General features: G+C 46.5%; 1 long non-coding RNA gene across 1 annotated transcript; it reads left to right on the top strand.

The window, feature by feature from the left end:
• Window positions 1-1,189: 1,189 nt before the first annotated feature.
• On the top strand, window positions 1,190-4,916 carry LOC144101886 (uncharacterized). The gene is made up of 3 exons (XR_013308085.1): window positions 1,190-1,253; window positions 2,740-2,878; window positions 4,813-4,916. It is a non-coding gene; the product is annotated as an uncharacterized LOC144101886 (long non-coding RNA).
• Window positions 4,917-5,238: the final 322 nt, after the last annotated feature.

A 5,238-nucleotide genomic window follows, 5' to 3' on the forward strand; every position in this document is an offset into this window, starting at 1 on the left:
GTTTTTATCGGCTTGCCGTCAAGTAACCATGCCTTGGAATTCGAGGCAGCAAAGCAGGTAAGTAGTCTGAAGTGCCATGCGTAATTCCATTTGTTTATTATGTTTCTATGCTACCTGGCTTCAACCACGGTGTTCAAAAATCTAAAACATGGAAATAATCTGGCATTGAACCCCGGAAAAATTTTTCCTGACAGCATGAAAAAAATTGCGTATGGGCACTAGTTGTAAGCATATGTGAGATACTCGGCTATAGCTGCCCTTACAAAAATTTTTTTACAGTCCAAAGACTGTCCATAGACTTCTATCAAGTCTAGGGACTCTGACACCATACAGAATGCCTATAGGCAATACAAATCCCATACACCGTATATAGACAATCTATAAATTTATGGCCATACTTTTAGTAGAATTTTGTCTATAGACTACGAATAGATAAAAAGAAATATCTGTAGGAAGGGAATAGTCTATAAGCAGTGTATAGAATGTCTATATACCAATTATAAGGGTGTAAACATATCTCAAGAGGTCCAATGGAAAATTTCTTGATTTGATGTAGGACTCTTTCTAACACTGACGCATCGCTTTGCTCTGGTGCAGCAGCGACATTCTGTGGGCCGACACCACGTGTCCAGACAACGCAGACTTGGTGCCTACTGCCTCTGAAGTGCAGTCGTCTTGTGGGTGCGACCGGAGGACGTCAAGAACGGATCCTGAAGAAAGCGAGGCGTAAGATGCATTGCAGACGGCCTTGCATTTTTAAATTCGCGCTCAGTACGGCCTGCAAAGAAGCGGTGGCGTTTCCTGAGGTTTCCGGATAAATTAGTCAGGGTAGTATAGGGGAAACCGCGGCAAGATTTGCACTAAGAAAGCGACGCTCTTTGTTTAAGTGCTTAGAACATACGTACCATACTAAGTTCTTGCTACTGACATTGAAAAAAAAATTCAGAAGAAAAACTTGCTGACCAATCGAACACTACGATTCCCATTCCATGCTACGTGCTGAGAGGTCTGGGAGGGCGAAGTTTTGGAGCACTTTGGAGGCGCGTTCAAAGAGGACACTTGGTTATGCATGGTCCCGTAGCGTCCCAAGCCGTATCCAATGGTTCCACTGGTTTTTCTCTGACCACTTCGCTTCTGTGCTGTTGCAGGTCCATCGTCATGGCGAGGCGAGCTCGACTCCACCTTGCCATGGCATTTTCCGCATTCGGTGTGATGGCTTCTCTGTCTCAAGGGTCAGCCTGTCTGCCCCATCTGTGAGTTTGCAGCAATTCGTCATTCGCGGCAGCTTTTTTAGATGTCCACAAGCCATATCCTCGCCATCGTACCAGCTACAGTGTATGAATGTCCGTGATAGAAAGCAGCCCCAAAATATCCCCCATCCATTTTGAGCCGGATTGGCAGGGGGGGGGGTCATTTCTATGCATTGCCAGTGGCATAGAATGCTCAATTTTCATGGTCTTCGGTACGCCACCACCGCGCGATCAATGAAAAAAAATTTTTTTTTCGAACGTTCAAGGAATATAAACCTGGTGCTTTTACATTGCGAGGCCAGAATACAAAGCATAGGCCACAAAACCAGGTTGTTTTTTAAGCGAAAAAAGGTGAATCTAGAATGTGCAGTGCTTTAGGACTGTAGCTTCTTTCTCTGCCGTATTCATCAAAATGTCAGCCGGGCGGATACTCAGCAGAGCTTGACAGAGCGCCAACGTTCGCGACCTTTCGATTATTACAAAACAGGCTAGCTAGACTAAATTGTTGATCAGTATTCTGGTAAAGGAAAGTAGAAGGCGAATGGCGTAGAATACAGTGATTCCAATACGGAGTCTCTCTGGCCAGAAAGACCTGCCTTCACCTTTCCTTCAAGAAGACAGCTCCTCAGAAGTTGAATCTAGCCAATTAGGTTATTCCCGAAGCTTGAACGACGCTCTTGTATCTTCGCGACCAGAGATCTTGAGTAGAATCTGAGGCATCATATGGCAAGGGCGTTCGTGTTACTTCAGGAAAACAGCGGCAATAATTGACCGCTGCTATGTGACTGCTTTCGAGAAGAGTTGTATACCCGGTTACGTCGAAAGTTCGTTATTCAGTGTTGTGCAATGGAACTGCTAGCTATCCACATTGAGGTGCGAAAACTGCTTTCGGGATCGGCGAGGTCGGTGAATTGTTTAAGCGCAACTCTGCTTCGAAGGGAAACCGGACTGAACGTTCATTCTCCTCTTCGATCCGCGAACTTATTTACAGCGAATGGATTAAGAAATGAGCAGACTGTGCCTTATCTGCAATAGTTTAAAAACATGCGATTGACTGAACAGTAGAAGGTGCGGTATGGAACGCCTATACGGGTCAATTGTGCATTCTGCTCGACTAAGAAGTCTCTGTAGTATTAAGATGGGTTAGGAGATTAGAGTGCATGAAAGACAGATTACAGTAGATTTGTGGGTGGATTAAAAGAATGTCAATGGTTTAACCTTCACAGCACGTTAGTAGTCGTATGTACCCTCCGTAATTTTTTCGTTCTGTCCTGCCCCCTCTTCGATATAACTAAACGTTGCTTCTGTTTACGTCCCATATCGGTTGAGCGAAGCCCGCCACTACAGTCTCTGCCTAAGGAAACTTGAAGGACCCTTCTCTATCTGTAAACATCTCTCAGGAAGCCAAGTGCATTTTCTTGATTTGATTTTTCTTTGCTATACCTACGAAGTTGTTCTAACACCGACGTACTGCTTTTTTTTTCTTTAGGAGCAGCGACATCCTGCGTCCAATAAAGAGCCACAATCAACACAACGGAGGCAGATGCCCACTGCCTCTGAAGTGCAATCGTCACGTGGGTGCCATCGGAAGGCGAGAGACCTGTTTTCTCGCCGAAAGCAAGTGCGATGTGAGTAGCATTCCTAACTGGCTTATGCATTTACAGTCTCGCTCAATATGACCTGCAACGCAGCGGTGGCGCTTTCTGTGGTCTGCGGATAAAAGTCTGCCTGTTATAGCAAGAGGTTGTGGCACCGTATGTACTGGAGAAAGTGGCAGGCTTTTTATGCGTAATAGATAAGTAATATCTGATCCCAAAACACCGATTGGCTCGTGAAACAAGCCTGAACCAATTTTTACGTGTTTCATTAGAAAACGAGATTCAACCCTCTAGGGTCCATATCATCGTTCACTACTTGAGTTCTTTAGATCAGCCCTCCTTTTTTCATTTATTTAGGCATCTTACTCATTTCACATTTCATAACCTTTATGCCGTGAAGATATAAATATCGCTTGAAAAAAAAAACCCTGTATGATCTGCGAAGGGTTTTTTCACGGTGCATGGTCACATTGTCGACCCAGTCGATAAGATCGCTTTGAAGGTCTCCACACTTTAACCTACTACATAAAGTACGACAAATGGCACAACCACCAGCGCTACATGGTGTGTCGCGGAGCGCTGGCGGTGTGTTGCAATGATCAATTGCAGCAGTGAGAAAACAGCCTCGTACGAGCACTTCCTTCGTTACTACTATATCTGGAATGTGGATGCATCGTGCACTGGGTGAACTACAAATGCAATTTTTACAAAATATATATTGAAAGGCACTGGGCGATTGATTTACGCGGACGTTTTTTGTGCTTGAATTAGCACTCTACTTAGTTGTCAAGACTAATAATAAGTGGTAGCCGCCGACTTTAAATGAGAATCCGCCAGGTCCCATTGCTACTGGATTCGCCACCGTGTTTTCCCGCGTCTCCGAGCTAGGCGCCACGCTCGGCATCGTACATCGATTTCGGAGCTTTGCGTGATGCCAGTCATTCTTTTCGTTCCACCAGCCGGGAGGAGCACTAGGATCTCGAAGATTATCGCTCATTGATTCCTCCTAGCGGTCATCTCTCTACTTTTTTAGCGATGCCCTCGGCCGCCTTCTCATCGTTCGCGAGGCGGCATTCAGCTTTTGTTAGCGAAAAAGGCAATCCTTCGTAGATCTTGTCTCATCGGGCATCTTGCCATGTCCGCGGCTGCGATAAATTGCAACTTTTTGTAGCGTGAGCTACACTGGCCGGGGTTGAGCAGTTTCGCGTGGCTCCTGGACAGCCGTGCTTCGCATGCGCCAGGAGCAGTGACGTCACACGGCGCACAGCTGGCGCGCCGGAGTGACGTCATAGCCGCTGCAGACGGACTGGCGCCGGCGCGTGCCCAGCTGTTCGCCTGCGTGTCGCAGGAGTCAAGCCTGACGCTGCGCGGGAGCCGCTTGACAGCGCCTCTTTTTGTGCACATGCTCAAAGGTATCACTAGGGGTGTACATATAGCGGGGCCTTTTCCAGTGTGGCATTGCCATGGAGAAGGAGAGCGAAATTGCTGCTCAACGGCAATTGACGTTCAGCGCCTCAGCGTAGCTCACGCTACATATATCCCGACATAGCCGAGCTAAACCACTGCTAACTTTTAGCATTGTTTATCTACTTAGGCATTATAGCATGATAGGCATGATAACAGAAGCGAAAAAACTAGAGAGAACCAGTTTAGGTTGGACACGCAAGAACTTTACCAGCCATTAGCACGAATTCGGTGCTACGCCCTGCGAGTGCCTCTAAGCCTAGCGGGCTATCCGGTTTTGTTCAGCTGCCAGACGTTCATTCGGAACTACTAGTTAACCAAACGTATACTACTATTCCCAATCCATGATGCGTACTGAGAGATTTGAGCATCGTGTTCCGTCTCCTCTTTTTAAAGACGAGAGCAGTTCAAGTGTTCACCGGGATACGGTCGCATAGGGTGCAACTCCGGGTCGATTATGTTCATTGGTGTAACTTTGCTTCTCGTCTATACTGTTGCAGGATGCTGCTGATGCAGGAGCTCGCCTTCTTCCGTCGCCTCCACTTCCCGCAGTCGGTGTGATTGGCTTCTGCTGATGCGCAAGTCTACGACTTCAACCCTACCAGTGAGCTTTCAGCTTCTCATTCGGGTCAGTTTTTAGGTGAATTTGATTGGGACGGACGAATCCGTACCCTCGGGATTGTAACGAGCACATTGTATGGTGCCCAATGATATTCTCAGTGTATCTATGTGCCAAGTTAATGACAAAACACATAGGTCCTTCACTGATAATATATTTGTAGGCTTCGCACGAAGTTTCGGTCTTAACGCAGGCTCAATAATACATTGAGCAAAGTGTAAATAAATGGTCTGTTTTCTTTACGAGTTTCTTCCATGCTGCCCCAATGTGGGCATGCTGTATAGGCACTCTAAAAGAGTTGAAACAC

This window comes from Amblyomma americanum, chromosome 8 (genome assembly GCF_052857255.1).
Source record: "Amblyomma americanum isolate KBUSLIRL-KWMA chromosome 8, ASM5285725v1, whole genome shotgun sequence".
Lineage (NCBI taxonomy): Eukaryota > Metazoa > Arthropoda > Arachnida > Ixodida > Ixodidae > Amblyomma > Amblyomma americanum.